Genomic DNA, 20492 nt, shown 5'->3' with positions numbered 1-20492 from the left:
CAATGGCAAGAGGTTCTAAAGCTAGATCAAAGAGCAAAGGACAGCCTTGTCTAGTTCCGCGATGAAGTTTAAATGGTTTGGAATTTTGAAAATTAATAACAACCCGAGCATAAGGAGATAGATAAAGTAACTTAATCCATTGAATAAAATCTGGTCCAAAATTAAAATTTTCTAAGGTCTTAAATAAATAATTCAATTCAACCCAATCGAAGGCCTTCTCAGCATCTAAGGATATCACACATTCTGATATCTCCTTAGAGGGAGAATAAATAACATTTAATACATGACATATATTAAAACGGGAATGTCTGTTTTTAATAAATCCAGTCTGATCATCAGAAATAATGGAAGGTAGAATATTTTCAATCCTACGAGCCAGAACTTTAGAAAGGATTTTAGTATCAACGTTGAGTAATGAAATTGGCCTATATGAAGAGTGTTCAGTTGGGTCTTCTTTAGGATAAGTGAATAGAAGCTTCATAGAAAGATTGAGGCAAGCTACCCAATTTGAAAGAATCCAAAAAGGCTAAGTGTAACTGTGGTATAATTAATGAAGAAAAAGCCTTATAAAATTCTCCAGAATATCCATCTGGACCCAGAGCCTTCCCTGAACGGAATGAACGTATAGCCTAGGCAATTTCCTCATAAGAAATGGGTTGATCCATCTGTTTACAATTATCTGCAAAAAGTGCAGGGATATTTAATTGATCTAGAAAATTATTCATTACAGTATTATCTTTAGGGAAATCAGAACTATAAAGTTTAGAATAGAATTCTGTAAAGGTATCATTTATTGCAGAGTGATCAGTTGTCTTAACACCATTAGTTTTGCACATTTCTTTAATTTGTCGTTTAACTACAGAAGTTTTTAATTGGTTGGCCAACACTTTGCCTGATTTATCTCCGTGAATGTAAAATTGAGTTTTATCTTTAAGAAGTTAAGTTTCAATTGGATATGTTAACAGAAGATCGTATTTATTTTTAATTTCAACACATCTTTTATATAAAACAGGATCTAGAGCTATAGCATATTTTTGATCTAATTATTTCAATTGATTGGCTAATTCAATTCTTTCTTTATTAGCTTTATTCTTAGCACTCACAGTACCCACTGAGGCTAGGGGAGAAAAAGACCAGAGGTCATGGGTTAAGGGTGAAGGGGGAAAAGTTTAAAGAGAACATTGGAGGGGGGGGGGGCTTCGTCCCACAGACAGTGGTGGAAGTGTGGAATGAGCTGCCAGATGAAGTGGTGAATGTGGGCTCACTTTTAACATTTAAGAAAATCTTGGACAGGTATATGGATGAGAGGGGTTTGGAGGGATATGGCTCAGGTGCAGGTCAGTGGGACTAGGCAGAAAAATGGTTCAGCACAGCCACGAAGGGCCAAAAGGCCTGTTTCTATGTTGTAGTGTTCTATGGTTCTAAATCATTTGATTATCAATAAAAACACAACGAATCCTGGAATATGTATGATGAACATACATATTCCAGGACCCCCTATCTAAAGGATGTAAGAAATGTCAAATATCAACATACTTCAATAAAAAAGATGGAATAAACAAAGCTGATTTATTAAGAGACGCTGGTTTAAAAGATGATCGGTCTAAAATTGGGTCTAGCCAGCAATTAAAATCTCCTCCCATCACCAAAGAATAAAGATTCAGATCTGGTAAAAACATTAAAAAAATGCTCAAAGAATCCTGGATCATCTACATTTAGGGCATACACATTGGCAAATACTACTAATTTATTATCTAGTTTTCCTGAACCTATAACGGAACATCCATTAGTATCAGACACTACTTTATGTTGGACAAAGGAAAGTGTATTATCCATAAGAATCAAAACTCTCGATTAGGCCTGCGAAGACAAATGAAAACAAAGTCTATTCCAATGGCTAAAAAAACGTAGGTTATCACATTTTCATATGTAAGTTTCTTGTTAAAAAATAGGGACCTTAAATTTCTTAATATAAGCAAAAATCTTATTACGTTTAACAGAGTGATTTAACCCTTTCACATTAAAACTGAGTAAGTTAATAGTTTGGTTCATTTTTAATTTATTTAAAGGAAGCATTAAAATGTAAGTTAAAACCAATCCATAAACCTTGAGAAATGGTAACCAAGCAACAAGTTGGCTAAAAAAATTCGAAAACAGCTTCTGAGAAAAAAAAACATTCCCCGTCCACCTCCCAAAGAAGGAAGACTGACCAATAGAAAGCCGGCATCTACAACTACGGACAACCCCCCAAAAAACCTGGTGATTGCTCCAATTAGTTTCAAGGTTGTTTATATTCCAACCTAGACTAAACAATTTCCAGACAAGAAATTCAATTCTCGTATATAGTATTAAAAATACAAAAGGAAATCAGTTACAAAGGTTTAGCAAAAGTAAAATATACCATTATTCATACAGAAAGACATTAACCATTTAATCTTATATCTTCATGAAAAAACAAGCTAAGCAGTTAGCTTTCAAATTTAAAAAAATCCTTTGCTTCAGCATTCAAACGAAACCATTCAAAGGGTCCATCTTTAATGAGATTCTCAGTCAAAGTGAGTAGCCAAGGAACATGTTAAAACCCTTATTAAAAAATTCCAACAAAGCTTGTTTAAACTTAGCACATTCCTGTATAATCTCAAGTGAATAGTCTTTGAGAATCTAATATTCCACCCTATAACGAATCATGCCCCTTTGATGGGATTTGCGAATTAAAAGTTTCTCATTTAATCTTGTGTCTTTATGTGAAAACAAACTAAACAGCTAGCCTTCAGATTTTAAAAACCTTTGTGCTTCAGCAGCCAAACAAAACCATTCGAAAGAACTGTTTTTATGTGTGATTCTGCGACAAGCTGGATAGTGAAGGGAGGGTTTAAAACACTTGTTAAAAAACCCGGACATAACTTCTTTGAACTTAGCATGTTCCTGCATAACCTCAGGCGAGTAATCTTAAACAATTCAAATCTTGCTGCCACGACAATCAATCATGCCTCTTCGATGAGATTTGTGTATTAACAGTTCCTTTGTTTTAAATTCATGAAAACAAATTATTACCGATCTTGGTCTATCTCTATCAGGAGGTCTAAAGACAGGAGACCTATGCACTCGTCAATCATGGGCAAGGACGCCAAAATTTCCAGAAATAATTCTTGCAGAAAGTTTGCAAAGAATTCCAGAGGATGATTAACTTCAATTAATTCTTTGAGACCCAGAACCCGTAGGTTGTTCCTTCTACTTCTATTTTCTGTGTTGATAATCTTCTGTCTTTTCGTTGGACTTCGATTGCTTTTCACAAAGCTTTTGCAGTTCACCCACTTCTGATTCCAGAGACGACAATGTTGCTTCATTATTTTTACACATTTATCGTGTTCATTAAGAGTTTGCTGAATAGAATTCAATTTACCATCTACTTGTTTAAATTCAGAGCAGAATTGTTGAAACTTCTCAGAGGCTTCTTGTGTATGACTTGCAGCAAATCCATAATAGAATCAGGGCAAAGAAGCATCCTTTTTAGTACTTCTGCCACTCCTTGATGTAGCCATAATGAAAAAATATCACACTTAAAAAGGAAGTTTCAAGACAGGTTGGAAATAGTAAGATAATTAGAGTTGGAGCAACAGGAGATTTCTGCTACTCCATCAGCCACCACCAGGAAATCTGTCAAAAGTCTTACTAAAATCTATTTAAACAACACCCGCTGCTCTCCCTTCATCAATCCCACTCTCATCTTGTCACTCAGTCAAGTTGGTAATACACAACTTGCCCCACACAAAGTCATGCTGGCTTTCCCTAAGTTCACCATTGATTTCCAAATGCTTTTACATCAAAGCAAGAGGCAGAGTGAAGAAGTAAAGGCATCTCAGAGAAAAGCCATTTTTTTTAACTGATCGGGGAAAAGAGGCTAGAATGCGCAGGCACATGACGTAGTGCGCCAAAGGTTTAAAAAAAGACCGCCATATACAGCGGCCATCGTCGGAGTGGACTGAGTCAGAGTGGGACGGCTTTGGCTCAACAGGCTTCAGCGTGAACAAGCAAAGGTGAGGGGAGGTTCCGGTAAGTTCTGTTTCTGTTCGTTAAGAGTAGAGAGAATGCCAGGCAGGATGTTGGGATGCTCCTCTTGCAGGATGTGGGAATCAGTGAGACCTCCGGTGTCCCTGACAACGACACCTGCAAGAAGTGCATCCAGCTGCAGCTCCTAACAAACCGCTCTAGGGAACTGGAGAAGGAGCTGGATGACATCCAGATCATTCAGGAGAATGAGGAGTTTATAGATAGTAGCTACAGGGAGGCAGTTACGCCAGTGCACAGGTAATTGGGTTACCGTCAGGCGAGGGAAGGGGAAAGGGCAGGCAGAGCAGGGCTCCCTGTGGCCATTCCCCTCAACAACAAGAATACCGATTTGGATACTGTTGGGGGGGAGATGACTTACCTGGGACAAGCTGAGGAAGCCAGATCTCCGGCACTGAGTCTGGTTCTGCAGTGCAGAAGGGAGGGGGGAAGAAGAGGAGAGCGGTAGTGATAGGGGATTCCATAGTCAGGGGTACAGACAGGAGGTTCTGTGGTCGTGACAGAGACTCCCGGATGGTTTGTTTCCTCCTGGGTGCCAGGGTCAGGGATGTCTCTGATCACGTACACAGCATTCTGAAGTGGGAGGGTGATCAGCCAGATGTCATGGTACACATCGGTATCAATGACGTAGGAAGGAAGAGTGAGGAGGTCCTGAAGAGTGAGTATAGAGAGCTTGGTAGGAAGTTAAAAAGCAGGACCTCGAGGGTGGTAATCTCAGGATTGCTGCCTGTGCCACGTGTCAGTGAGGGTAAGAGTAGGATGCTCTGGAGGATGAACACGTGGCTGAGGAACTGGTGTAGGGGGCAGGGTTTCAGATTTCAGGATCATTGGGACCTCTTCTGGGGCTGGTGGGACCTGTACAAGAGAGGGATTACACCTGAACTACAGGGGGACCAATATCCTTGCAGGGAGGTTTGTTAGTGGTATTGGGGAGGAGGGTTTAAACTAGATTTACAGAGGGATGGGAACCAGAGTGACAGAGTAGATAGTGGAGCAGGGGTGAAAATAAATAATGTTAAAGTTTCATGCAAAGTCACAAATAGAAGGTTTGTGTGTGGTGGTAATAATCTTCTGAGGTGTGACTATTTCAATGTGAGGTGTATTGTGGGGAAGGCTGATGAGCTGAGGGTGTGGATTGACACGTGGAATTATGACATTGTAGCCATTAGTGAAACTTGGCTACAGGAAGGGCAGGACTGGCAGCTCAGTGTTCCAGGGTTCCGATGTTTCAGACGTGATTGAGGCAGAGGAATGAAGGGTGGGGGGGTGGTGGCATTGCTGGTCAGGGAGAATGTTACAGCAGTGCTCAGGCAGGACAGATTAGAGGGCTTGTCTACTAAGCCCATATGGGTGGAGCTGAGAAACAGGAAAGGTATGACCACATTAATGGGGTTGTATTATAGACAACTCAATAGTCAGCGAGAATTAAAGGAGCAAATCTGCAGAGAGATAACAGACAACTGCAGGAAACATAAAGTTGTGATAGTAGGGGATTTTAATTTTCCACATATTGATTGGGACTCCCATACTGTTAAAGGTCTAGACGGGTTAGAGTTTGTAAAATATGTCTAGGAAAGTTTTCTAAATTAATATATAGAGCTACCGACTAGAGAGAATGCAATATCAGATCTCCTATTAGGAAACGAGTTAGGACGGGTGACGGAAGTGTGTGTAGGGGAACACTTTGGTTCCAGTGATCACAACATCATTAGTTTCAACTTGATCATAGGCAATGATAGATCTGGTCCTTGGGTTGAGGTTCTAAATGGGAAAAAGGCCAAATTTGAAGAAATGAGAAAGGATCTAAAAAGTGTGGATTGGGACAGGTTGTTCTCTGGCAAGGATGTGATTGGTAAGTGGGAGGCCTTCAAAGGAGAAATTTTGAGAGTGCAGAGTTTGTATGTTCCTGTCAGGATTAAAGGCAAAGTGAGTAAGGATAAGGAACCTTGGTTCTTGAGGGATATTGGAACTCTGATAAAGAAGAAGAGACATGTATGACATGTATAGGAAACAAGGAGCAAATAAGGAACTTGAGGAGTATAAAAAGTGCAAAAAAAACTTAAGAAAGAAATCAGGAGGGCTACAAGGAGACATGATGCAGTCAAGGTGAAGGATAATCCAAAGAGCTGCTACAGGTATATTAAGAGCAAAAGGATAATAAGGGATAAAATTAGTCCTCTTGAAGATCAGAGTGGTCGGCTATGTATGGAACCAAAAGAAATGGGAGAGATATTAAATGGGTTTTTTACATCCGTATTTACTAAGGAAACTGGTATGGAGTCAATGGAAATAAGGCAAACAAATAGTGAGGTCATGGAACCTATACAGATTGAAGAGGAGGAGGTGCTTGCTATCTTGAGGCAAATCAGAATAGATAAATCCCCAGGACCTGACAGGGTATTCCCTCAGACTTTGAAGGAGACTAGTGTTGAAATTGCAGGGGCCCTGGCAGATATATTTAAAATGTTGGTATCTACAGGTGAGGTGCCGGAGGGTTGGAGGATAGCTCATGTTGTTCCGTTGTTTAAAAAAAGGCTCTAAAAGTAATCCAGGAAATTATAGGCTGGTAAGTTAGACATCGGTAACAGGTAAATTATTGGAAGGAGTACTAAGAGATAGGATCTACAAGTATTTAGATAGACAGGGACTTATTAAGGAGAGTCAACACGGCTTTGTGCATGGTAGGTCATGTTTAACAAATCTATTAGAGTTTTTCAAGGAGGCTACAAGAAAAGTGGATGAAGGGAAGGCAGTGGATGTTGTCTACATGGACTTCAGTAAGGCCTTTGACAAGGTCCCACATGGGAGGCTAGTTAGGAAGATTCAGTTGCTAGGTGTCCATGGAGAGGTAGTAAATTGGATTAGACATTGGCTCAATGGGAGAAGCCAGAGAGTGGTAGTGGAGGATTGCTTCTCTGAGTGGAGGCCTGTGACTAGTGGTGTGCCACAGGGGTCAGTGCTGGGTCTATTGTTATTTGTCATCTATATTAATGATCTGGATGATAATGTGTTAAATTGGATCAGCAAATTTGCTGATGATACAAAGATTGGAGGTGTAGTGGCCACTGAGGAAGGTTTTCAAAGCTTCTACCCATACTGACTCAAAAGAGGATCCTGCTACATTATCCACCCTTTCTGCAGCTGTAATAGTATCCCTGACCAGTAATGCCATCCCTCCTCCCCTTCCCCCCCTCTATCCCTTTTAAAGCACTGAAATCCAGGAATATTGAGAATCCATTCCAGCCCTGGTGCCAGCCAAGTCTCCGTAATGGCCACCACATCATAATTCCATGTACGTATCCAAGCTCTCAGTTCATCACCTTTGTTCCTGATGCTTCTTGCATTGAAGTACTCACACTTTAGCCCTTCTACCTTATTACCTTTACACCCTTTATTCTGCTTCTCTTTCCTCAAAGCCTCTCTATATGTTAGATCTGGCTTTACTCCATGCACTTCTTTCACTGCTCTATCGCTCCGGGTCCCATCCCCCTTGCAAATTAGTCTAAACCCTCCTGAACCATGCTAGCAAACCTACCTGCAAGGATATTGCTCCCCCTCGAGTTCAGGTGCAACCCATCCAATCTGTACAGGTCCCACCTTCCCCAGAAGAGATCCCAATGGTCCAAAAATCTAAAACCCTGCTCCCTGCACCAACTCCTCAGCCACGCAGTCAACTACCATCTCCTCCAATTCTTACCATCACTATCACGTAGTACTGGCAGCAATCCTGAGAATGCCACCCTTGAGGTCCTGTTCTTCAGTCTTCTGCCTAGTTCCCGAAACTCACACTTCAGGACCTCATCCCTCTTCCTGCCTATGTCGTTGGTCCCAACATGTATTGCAACTTCTGGTTGCTTTCCTTCTCATAACAGTATGACATGCACCCGGTCAGAGACATCTCGGACCCTGGCACCCGGGAGGTAACAAACCATGCGGGTTTCCTTCTCATGTCCACAAAATCTCCTGTCTGCTCCCCATCTATAGAGTCTCCAATGACTACAGCTCTCCTCTTCTCTGTCCCATCCTTCTGCACCACAGACTCAGTGCCAGAGGCCCTGCCACCGTGGCTCACACCTGGCCGGTCATCCTCGGACCAATATCCAAGATGGTAAACTTATTCAGGGGAATGGCTACAGGGGTGCTCTGCACTACCTGTCTACTGTCCTTCGCTTTCTCCCCTCGGACTGTCACCCAACGACCTGCTTCTGGCAGCCTAGGTGTGACTACCTCCCTGTAGCTCTCATCTATGACTGCCTCATTCTCCCTTATGAGTCGAAGGTCATCCAGCTGCTGCTCCAGGTTCCTCGCACAGTCTTCCAGATCGCTCAGCTGCAAGGACTTCTGGCAGATGTGACTCTGCGGGAGAGGGGAGTCCCCCAAGACTGCCACATCTCACAGGAGAGGCACATCACCGTCTCAGGAGGCATTGTAAAGACTAACTGGGAACAAACTCGTCCTCTGCCTCTTCTTGTCAAAGCCTCTCGAGTCAAAGCCTCAAATCTCCACTCCTTCACTGGCCCACTCAATCACTGGCCATTTTCCACAGGAAAATGTACGCTTTCCAAGGTAGAACATACAAGGTAAATGGTAGGGCACTGAGGAATGCAGTAGAACAGAGGGATCTGGGAGTACAGATACACAATTCCCTGAAAGTGGCGGCACAGGTAGATAGGGTAGTAAAGAGAGCTTTTGGTACATTGGCCTTTATAAATCCAAGTATTGAGTATAAGAGTTGGAATGTTAAGGTGAGGTTGTATAAGGCATTGGTGAGGCCAAATTTGGAGTATTGTATGCAGTTTTAGTCACCGACTTACAGGAAGGATAATAATAAGGTTGAAAGAGTGCAGAGAAGGTTTACAAGGACGTTGCTGGGACTTGAGAAACTGAGTTACAGAGAAAGGTTGAATAGGTTAGGACTTTATTCCCTGGAGCATAGAAGAATGAGGGGAAATTTGATATAGTTATATAAAATTATGATTGGTATCGATAGAGTGAATGCAAGCTGGCTTTTTCCATGAGGTTAGGGGAGAAAAAAACCAGAGGACATGGGTTAAGGGTGAAGGGGGAAAAGTTTAAAGGGAACATTGGGGGGGGGGGGGTTCTTCACGCAGAGAGTGGTGGGAGTGTGGAACGAGCGGCCAGATGAAGTGGTAAATGTGGGCTCACTTTTAACATTTAAGAAAAACTTGGACAGGTACATGGATGAGAGGTGTATGAAGTAATATGGTCCAGGTGCAGGTCAGTGGGACTAGGCAGAAAAATGGTTTGGCATAGCCAAGAAGGGCCAAAAGGCCTGTTTCTGTGCTGTAATGTTCTATGGTTCTATGCTGATATATCCTATCCCTAAGAATTTTCTCCAGCAATTTTTTAGACTCTCCCAACATAGGAAACATCCCGTCCACATCCACTCGAACAAAGCGTTTCACCATTTGATAGGTTTCAATGAGATCACTGCTCATTCTTCTGAATTCCAGTGAATACAGGCCCAGAGCCATCAAATGGTCTTCATATGACAAGCCTGGTATCATTTTTGTGAATCTTTTTCACATTCTTTCTAAGATAAGGGACACAAAACTGCTCACAATACTTGAAGTGAGGCCTTACAAGTGCTTTATAAACATCACATCCTTGCTTTTATATTTCAGTCCACTTGAAATGAATGCTAATATTGCATTTGCCTTCATCACCACAGACTTAGCCTGCAAGTAAACCTTTAGGGAATCCTGCACAAGGACTCCCAAGTTTCTTTGCTCCTTGGATTTTTGTATTTTCTCTCCATTTAGAAAATAGTCAACCCTTTCATTTCTTTTACCAAAGTACTTGACCATACACTTCCTGAAACTGTATTCCATCTGCCATTTCTTTGCCCATTCTCCAAAGTCCTTTTGTAGCCTCTATACTCCACCTATTATCATGTTGTCTGCAAACTTTACAACAAAACCATCAACTCCACCATCCAAATCATTGATGTATAATGTAAAACGAATTAGTCCCAACACAGGCCTTGTTGAACACCTCTAATTACCAGCAGCCAACCAGAATTGGCTCCTTTATTCCCACTCTTTGCCTCCTGCAAATCAGCCTCTACTTTAGCCCTGCTGGAATCTTTCTTGTAATACCATGGGCTTGTAGCTTATTAAGCTTCCTCATGTGTGGCACCTTGTCAAATGCATTCTGAAATCCAAGTACACACCATCAACCAATTCTCCTGTGTCAATCCTGCTTGTTCTTCAAAGGATTCCAACAGATTCATCAGGTAAGATCTTCCCTTGAGGAAGATTATGGACACTGACTATGGACTATTTTATCATGTGTCTCCAAGTACCCTGAGACCTCCACCAACATCACCGAAAGTGTATTCCATGCACCGACCACTCTCTGTGTGAAAAACCTACCTTTGACATTCCCTCAGTACCTATTTCCAAGCACCTTAAAACTATCCCCCCTTCTGTTAGCCATTTCAGCCCTGGGAAAAAGCCTCTGGCTATCCACATGATTAATGCCTCTCACATTCACATTCATATTTATAACTAAGAGGTCATCTGTCATTGTCCGTCATTTCAGGGAGAAAAGGCCAAATTCATTCAACCTATTCTCATAAGACACGCTCTCCAATCCAAGCAACGTAGGACCAGATGAGATGTACCCCAGGCTACTGTGGTAGGTGGGGGAAGGGATTGCTGAGCCTTTGGTGTTGATCTTTGCATCATTTATGGGACAGGAGAGGTTCCGGAGAATTGGAGGGTTGCGGATGTTGTTCAATTATTCAAGAAAGGGAGTAGAGACATTATAGACCAGTGAGTCTTAATGCAGTGTTGGTAAGTTGATGGAGAAGATCCTGAGAGGCAGAATTTATGAACATTTGGAGTGGCATAATAGATTAGGAATAGTCAGCATGGGTTTGTGAAAGACAGGTCATGCCTTATGAGCTGATTGAACTTTTTGAGGATGTGACTAAACACATAGATAAAGGTAGAGTAGTAGATGTAGTGTATATGGATTTCAGCAAGGCATTTGACAAGGTACCCCATGCAAGGCTTATTGAGAAAGTAAGGAGGAATGGGATCCAAGGGGACATTGCTTTGTGGATCCAGAACTGGCTTGCTCATGGAAGGCAAAGAGTGGTTGTAAACAGGTCATATTCTGCATGGAGTTCGGTGACCAGTGTTGCGCCTCAGGAATCTGTTCTGGGACCCCTACTCGTCGTGATTTTTATAAGTGACCTGAATGAAGAAACGGAGGGTTGGGTTAGTAAATTTGCTGATGACACAAAGGTTGGGGGTGTTGTGGATAGTGTAGAGGGCTGTCAGTGGTTACAGCAGGACATTGATAGGATGCAAAACTAGGCTGAGAAATGACAGATGGAGTTCAACCCAGATAAGTGTTGTTATTTTGGTAGGTCAAATATGATGACAGAATATAGTATTAATGGTTAGACACTTGGCAGTGTGGAGGATCAGAGGGACCTTGGGGTCTGAGTCCATAGGACATTCAAGGCTGTTGCACAGGTTGACAATGTGGTTAAGAAAGCATATGGTGTATTGGCCTTCATCAATCGTGGGATTGAGTTTAGGAGTCGAGAGGTGATGTTGCAGCTATATAGGACCCTGGTCAGACCCCACCTGGAGTACTGTGCTCATTTCTGGTCACCTCACTACAGGAAGGATGTAGAAATCATAGAAAGGGTGCAGAGGAGATTTACAAGGATGTTGCCTGGATTGGGGAGCATGCCTTATGAGAATAGATTGAGTGAACTCGGCCTTTTTTCCTTGGAGTGATGGAGGATGAGAGGTGACCTGATAGAGGTGTATAAGATGACGAAGAGGCATTGATCATGTGGATAGTGAGAGGCTTTTTCCCTGGGCTGAAATGGCTAGCATGAGACAGCGCAGTTTTAAAGTGTTTAGAAGTAGGTACAGAGGAGATATCAGGGGTAAGTTTTTTTACACTCAGAGTGGTGAGTGCATGGAATTGGCTGCCGGTGGAGGCAGATACAATAGGGTCTTTCAAGAGACTCCTGGACAGGTGTATACTCAGAAGAATAGAGGGCTATGGGTAACCCTGGGAAATTTCTCAGGTAAGGACATGTTCGACACAGCGTTGTGGGCCGAAAGGCCTGTATTGCACTGTAGGTTTTCTATGTTTCTATGTAACATCCTTGTAAATCTCCTCTGCACTCTCTCTATAGTATCCACATCCTTCCTGTTGTGTGGTGACCAGAAATGAACACAGTATTCCAAATGAGGTCTGGCCAAGGTCTTTCTAGCTGTAACAGTTCTTGAGCTCAGTCCTACGGTTGATGAATGCCGAGACACCATACGCCTTAAACAACTCTGTCAATCTGCACAGCAGCTTTTAGTGTCCTGTGGACACTGACCCCAAGATCTCTCTGATCCTCCCCTCTGCCAAGTTTCTTAAATTTGATACTATATTCTGCCTTTAAATTTGATCTACCATAATGAACCACTTCACACTTATCAGCCAAGTTCTGCATCCTTTCAATGTCCTGCTGTAACCTCTGACAACCCTCCAGACTATCTACAGCACCCCAAAACCTTTGTATCACCTGCAAATTTACTAACCCACCTTTCTACTTCTTCATCCAGGTCGTTTATAAAAGTCACAAAGAGGAGGGGTCCCAGAGCAGATCCCAGTGGAACACCACTGGTCACTGACCTCCATGGAGAAAATGAACCATCTACAACCACTCTTTTCCTTCTGTGGGCAAGCCAGTTCTGGATCCACAAAGCAAGGTCTCCTCTAGCATAATCCAGTAATCTACTCCAACATCTTCCCAACCACTGAGGTCAGTCTAACTGGCCTATAGTTTCCTTTCTTCTACCTCTCTTCCTTCTTGAAGTGGAGTGACATTTGCTATTTTCCAGGGAAATTGTCAGGTATCAAGAATTTCTACATCTGATAGGTGGAGCATTGCATTCTGACTATACTGTACTAAAAAGCAAAACATTACACTCAATAGAAAAAAAGTTTACCTCTTTTTATATATGCCTCTGACTGTTCTTGTTGAAGCCTGTTGAGCTAAAGCCTTCCCATTCCAACAATGGGTGGTCCACTTGTACCCAACTTCCTTTTATTTGCTGCTGAGCTTAGGCCTCCGATGCTGACATTTACCATGCCTGCACAGCCGGCTAAAGATCAGATTTATCCAAAGCTGCTCCTTCTATATTCTCACTCAGACCTTCCGTAGGCCTCCGATGCTGACATTTACCATGCCTGCACAGCCGGCTAAAGATCAGATTTATCCAAAGCTGCTCCTTCTATATTCTCACTCAGACCTTCCGTAGGCCTTTGATGCCAACACTTAGCACTTCTGCACACTTTTCCTTTTTTACTCTCTTTCTCCTGATTTTGGAAAAGGCCAGTTTCCTTTGTGACGTCTACAATTACTTTTCCTGCCTATTTCTTTGTTCTGGACACCTATAAGACCTACAATGATGGTTGACTGCAGCCAATGATCCTACATTTCACTATAGTTCTCATATATTGTGAGAGAAAATTTGTACCAAAACAATGGCTGATGTGAGGATACTGTGTATAATTGCACCAGTTCTGGGGAAGTTAGAACTTTACAAACTTCCACAAAAGATGATTGTACAGATAAATTTGAGGGGATACATTTTGAAAACATAAACTAACATAGGACTTACACTCCAACTGGTAGGGCACAAGGAAGTATAGAATAGAGGGACTGAGGAGAACGTACATGGCTCATTGAAAGCAAATTCACAGGCTGATAAAAAAAAAGGTGTTCCGTATGCTAGCCTTCATCAGTCAAGGCACCAATTACAGGAGTCGGGACATTATGTTGCAGTTGGTGAGGCTGAACATGGAATACTGTTAACAAGTTTCGGTCGCTCTATTATAGGAAAGACATTGTCAAGCTAGAGAGAGTGCAGGAAAGACTTGTCAGGACTAGAGGGCCTGAGTTATAAGGAAAGCGTGGTGAGATTAGGTTTTTATTCCTTAGATTGATGGAGAATAAGGAGTGATCTTGTAGAAGTTATAAAATCATGAGGGGATTAAATAAGGTGGATTGTAATAATCTGTTCCCAAGAACAAGGGAGTCAAGTACAAGGGGAGAGAAGGGTAAGATTTAAGACCATAAGACATGGGAGAAAAATTAGACTATTCAGCCCATCGAGTCCGCTCCGCCATTCAATCATGGCTGATCTTTTATCCCCCTCCTCAGCCCCACTCCCTGGCCTTCGCCCCGTAACCTTTGATGCTGTGTCCAATCAAGAACCTATCAATCTCTGCTTTAAATACGCCCAACAACCTGACCTCCACAGCTGCCTATGGTAACAACTTCCACAAATTCACCACCCTCTGGCTAAAGAAATTTCTCTGCATCTCTGTTTTAAATGGATTCCCCTGAGACTGTGTCCTCTTGTTCTAGACTCCCCCATCATTGGAAACATCCTTTCCAAATCTACTCTGTCTAGGCCTTCCAACATTCAATGAGATTCCCCCCTCATCTTTCTAAATTCCCGCGAGTACAGACCCAGAGCCATCAAACATTCCTTGTATGATAACCCTTTCATTCTCAGAATCATCTTTGTGAACCTCCTCTGAACCCTCTCCAATGCCAGTACATCTTTTCTTTGATGAGGAGCCCAAAAACTGTTCCAATACTCAAGGTGAGGTCCCACCGGTACCTTATAAAGCCTCAGCATCACATCCCTGCTCTTGCATTCTAGACTTCTTGAAATGAATGCCAACATTGCATTTGCCTTCCTCACCACCGACTCAACCTGCAAGATAACCTTTAGAGTATTCTGCCCAAGGACTCCCAAATCCTTTTCAGATTTGTGGATTTTCTCCCCATTTAGAAAACAGCCTGCACATTTATTTCTAATGCCAAAGTACATGACCATACATTTTCCAACATTGTATTTCATTTGCCACTTCCTTGCCTAATCTTCCTAATCTGTAAGTCTTTCTGCAGCTTATCTGTTTCCTCAACACTACCTGCCCCTCCACCATTCTTAGTATCATCTGCAAACTTGGCAACAAAACCATCTGTCCCATCATCTCATCATTTCCCATAATTGATACACAGCATAAAAAAGAAGCAGTCCCAACACAACCCCTGTGGAACATCACTAGTTGCTGGGAGCCAACCCAAAGAGGATCCTTTTATGCCCTCTCTCTGCCTCCTGCCGATCAGCCAATGGTCTAACTGCGCCAGTAACATTCCTGCAGTACCATAGGCTCTGAACCTGGTGAACAGCCTCCTGTGTGGCACCTTGTCAAAGGCCTTATGGAAGTCCAAATATACAACATCCACTGCATCCTCTTTATCTATCCTGCTTATAATCTCCTCAAAGAATTCCAATGCTTTGTCAGGCAAGATTTTCCTCGAGGAAACTATGCTTACTTTGTCTTATCTTGTCCTGTGTCACCAAGAACACCGTAACCTCATCCTTTGACTCCAACATCTTCCCAACCACTGAGGTCAGGCTATAATTTCCTTGCTGCAGCCTACTCCTTTCTGAGAAAGTGCAGTGACATTTGCAATTTTTCAGTCCTCTGGCACCATGACAGAGTCCAATGATGTTTGAAAGATCATCATTAATACCTCTACAATCTCTACTGGTACCTCTTTCAGAACCTTAGGGTGCTCTTCATCTGGTCTGGGTGACTTATGTACCCTTATGTCTTTCAGTTTTTTGAGCACCTTCTCCCTTATAATATTAACCATTCACTTCTCTTGTCTCAATCTCTCCAATATCTGGCACATTGCAAGTGTTTTCCACAGTGAAGACTAATGCAAAATACTCATTTAGTTCATCTACCATCTTTTTGGGCCCTGTTATTATTTCCTTGTCCTATATTCACTCTCATCTCTCTTTTACTTTTTAAATACCTGAAAAAGCTTTTTTCTATCACTTTGATTCTTTTAGTTGCTCCACTGTAGGTTTTTAAAAGTATCTCAATCCTCTGTCTTACCACTAATTTTTGTATTGCTGTATGCCCTCTCTTTTGCTTTTACATTAGCTTTGACTTCCCTTGTTAGCCACGGTTGTACTATGTTGTCATTTGAGTATTTTGTGGCGACCCATTTCCTGGCACATCTGAACCGGCTCATAATTAGCCAGCATTCCGGCTAAGGGAGATAGCCTACGGGGGTTTGTGAGTACGTGTCTTTTGGAGCATCTGCGCCCACGGGGGCGGGTTGAGGGAGGCTTAAAAGCAAGGCAGTGTAGTTCGAAAAAAGTTATCTTTGACTGCAGTTTACCAACTCCGTGTCGTTATTTTAGCACTGCTTGTAGCACACCGCTACAATTTCTTCATATTTGGAATACATCAATCCTGCACCTTCCTCAATTTCCTAGAAATTCACACCTTTGCTGCTCTGCTGTCATCCTTGCCTGTTACAATGGAGTGTAGGGAGCAGACCCAAGTGCAGGACACAGGCACGGAGATGGACATGAACTCGAATCAGACTCAGACTCGGGGCCTGGAACTGGAACATGGAGACGATCACATCAAACAAAGACAGGTGACTCCTACCTTGCTCAGGTGAGCGGCAAATGGCTCGGCCAGCAATCCCCAGCTAGACATGAAGAGACAGAATTCCCAACTCAGAGTAGCGGCAAAATGGCCGGACCTACTCAGCTGGAAATGAGAGGACAAAAACAAACAACGACTGACAATTTGTATCGCGGCTCGGAGCAGTGGCGAACAGCCTGCAATTACTCAGCCGGACACAAGACGACAGAAACAAACAATGGCAGACAATACGCATCGCAGCTCTGAATAGCACATAAAGCAGTAGGTTCTCGTCTCAACACAGGAACAGTGGTCGTCAGGCTCTTGACTCAACCCAGGAACTACGAACGAAATACTCTCGACTGGACCCAGGAACAGTGGATGACAGGCTCTCGACTCGACCCAGGAACAGTGGATGACAGGCTCTCGACTCGACCCAGGGACAGTGGACGACAGGCTCTCGACTCGACCCAGGAACAGTGGATGACAGGCTCTCGACTCAATGCAGGAACAGTGGATGACAGGCTCTCGACTCAACGCAGGAACAGTGGATGACAGGCTCTCGACTCGACCCAGGGACAGTGGACGACAGGCTCTCGACTCAATGCAGGAACAGTGGATGACAGGCTCTCGACTCAATGCAGGAACAGTGGATGACAGGCTCTCGACTCAACGCAGGAACAGTGGATGACAGACTCTCGACTCAACGCAGGAACAGTGGATGACAGGCTCTCAACTCGACCCAGGGACAGTGGACGACAGGCTCTTGACTCGACCCAGGGACAGTGGATGACAGGCTCTCAACTCGACCCAGGGACAGTGGTCGTCAGGCTCTCGAATCGACCCAGGAACAGTGGATGACAGGCTCTTGTCTCGACCCAGGAACAGTGGTCGTCAGGCTCTTGACTTGACCCAGGAACAGTGGATGACAGGCTCTCGACTCAACGCAGGAACAGTGGATGACAGGCTCTCAACTCGACGCAGGAACAGTGGATGACAGGCTCTCAACTCGACGCAGGAACAGTGGATGACAGGCTCTCGATTCGACGCAGGAACTGCAGCTCGGAACGAGCGTCGCTGCACTGCTGAGGTGACAAACCAGCAGCGAGCAGATGAAAGTCAGAGTTTTTATGCTGCCAGTTCAAATGAGGATCAGGTGCCCGGATCAAGGAGCCCAGTGGAACTCAGGGGAAAGGAAATCAACAGAAACAAGGAGTCAACCGACAGGACTGTGACACTGCCAGCAGCTCCCTCCAATTTACTTTAGCCAAGTATTTTCCTATACCACTATAATTTCCCTTACTCCACTGAAATACTGCTATATCAGATTTTACTTTCTCCCTGTCAAATTTCAAGTTGTAATCAGTCATATTGTGATCACTGGCTCCTAAGCATTCTTTTACATAACCTCTCTAATTGCCTCCGGTTCATTACTTAACACCCAATTCAGTATAGCTGATCCCCTAGTAAGCTGAATGACAAACTGCTCTAAAACGCCATCTTGTAGGCATTCAATGAATTCACTCTCTTGAGATCCATTACCAACCTGATTTTCTCCAATCGATCTGCACGTTGAAACCTCCCATAACTATTATAACATTGCCCCTTTTGACACACCTTTTTTATTTCCTGTTGTTATCTGTGGTCCACCTCCCAGCTTCTGTTGGGAGGCCTGTATATAATTATATATAAGGGGCAACTCTTTCATGCAGAGGGTGATAAGTACATGGAAAGATCTTCCAGAAGAAGTGGTTGAGGCATGTACAATAGTATCATTTAAGAAGCAGCTCAAAAGGAATCTGGACTTGGTGGGCCAAAGAGCTTTCATCCATCTGTATGACTCTAGCACAGTGGCACAGTTAGTGAGCCTCTACTTCACAGCTCCATAAATCTTGGTTCAATCTTGCTATCTGTGTGGAGTTTGCATGTTTTTCCCCAAGTGTTCCAATTTTCTTGCACTTCCAAAAGATGTGCCAGAGGTTAACAAGCTATCCCTTAGCTTAGGAAAGTGGTTGAAAAGTCGGAGATGGGGTAGGGGTGTAGGGGTAGTTTGAGGAATTGGAGGGAAAAAGTGAGGCACATGATTGATGTAATTGTTCTGAATGCCACAAGAGACTCAATTTTACTGAATTCTCTTCTATGTACATTATAAAAATACAAGGGCTCTGGGGAGCATTATAGAACAGAGACCCTGTGACATGCGTACATCTTTCATTGAAAGTAGCAACATAGATAGAGAAGGTTGTGAAGAAGACATTTGGTATGCTGGTGTTGCATTGATCAGGCACTGAGTATAGGAGTTAAACTGTCATATTACAGTCGTACAAGACATTGGTAAGGACACTTTTGCAGTTTTGATCATTGTGCCATTAAACTGAAGATGTTACCAGGACTATTGGCCTTGAGTTAAAAGGAGAGACTAGGACTTATTAGGATAGGTTAGGGCTTTTCTCTCTGGCGCTTTGGAGGCAGGGGGTAACATTATAGACATTTATAGAAACTTCAGGGGGATAGAACTGGTGCCCAGGGTATTCCAAAACTATAGGGCATAGGTTTAAAGTGAGGTGAATGATTTTAAAAGGATCTAAGGAGTAATTTTACACGCAGAGGTTGAAGGGAATGTGTTATGCACTACCAAAATAACAATTTTGGGTACAATTACAAAATTTAAAAGAATTTAGATGGGTTCATAGATAGGAAAGGTTCAGAGGGATATGAGCCAAACTCAGTACACTAGCTTCAGAATAACATTTGGTCAGTATGGATGAGTTGAGCGGAAGGGCCTGTTTTCCATGCTGTGTAAACTGTGACTTTGTGTTGTAAGGAAATAAGAGACATGAGAACTTTTGTTAACCTTGGTGGTATCTAAGCTTATTTTTAGATGAGGAAGTAGCATATTTGTGCCTTGACCTCATGAAGGCCTGAAGCTGAGTAGTCACGTTATATTTTACAGGTCAAACAGCCCATGGAGTCATTTTTCTGCGAGTTGCTGAAAGAGCACAAGGTCTTACTGGCTGTCAGATGACACAGCTTGAAATAGATGTGTGTTTCAACTCCATTTTCTACTATAGAAGTAGCTACAGTTACTTTATAGACATGCAACATAGAAAAGCAGAATAAACCAATTACTGTAATCCCATTCATAAACCTCGGCTCTGTTGCCCTTCAACACCAAATAGCACTCAGCTTAGTTTTGAAATTTGATATAATTTAAGCTCTTTAGAGACTCGATAGTCTTTATTTACCAGGACAGAGTTCAAAATTTCCACCACCTTCTGCAATATCACCTCTCAGTAACTCAGTACTGATGTAATGCTCTTTGTGCCCACACTCTCTTCCAACCTTACATCTTACCGTAAGATATCGGAACAGAACTATGCCGTTTGACCCATCGAGTCTGCTCCACTATTTTATCAAGGCTGATCCATTTTCCCTCTCAGCCCAATCTTCTCCCTATATCCCTTCATGGCCTGACTAAACTAGAATCCATCAATGGCTTTACAGTACAAGTGAGTGGAGTTCAGTTCCAACTGCCATCTGTTAGGAATTTGAATGTTCTCCCTGTGACCATGTGGGTTTCCTCCAGTTTCCTCCCACAGTCCACAGATGTACCGCTTGGTAGGTTAATTGGTCATTGTCAATTGTCCCGTGGTTAGGCTCGGATCATGACTGGAGATTGCTTGACAGCACAACGCAAAGGGCCAGAAGGGTCTACTCTGTGTTGTATATCAATTTTAAAATATTGCATTTCCCTCCTCCACCATCGGCTAAACCTGCAAATTTACATTTAGAGAATCTTGCACAGGGATTTCTTTAATTATTTTAAACACCTCATTTAAATCCCTTCATATTCCTCTCTACCGGAGGGACAATGGTACCTCACTTAAGGTCCCCAAGCAAATAATGTTCCA

This window comes from Hypanus sabinus, chromosome 6 (assembly GCF_030144855.1).
Source record: "Hypanus sabinus isolate sHypSab1 chromosome 6, sHypSab1.hap1, whole genome shotgun sequence".
Lineage (NCBI taxonomy): Eukaryota > Metazoa > Chordata > Chondrichthyes > Myliobatiformes > Dasyatidae > Hypanus > Hypanus sabinus.
Note: the sequence above shows the minus strand (reverse complement) of the source record.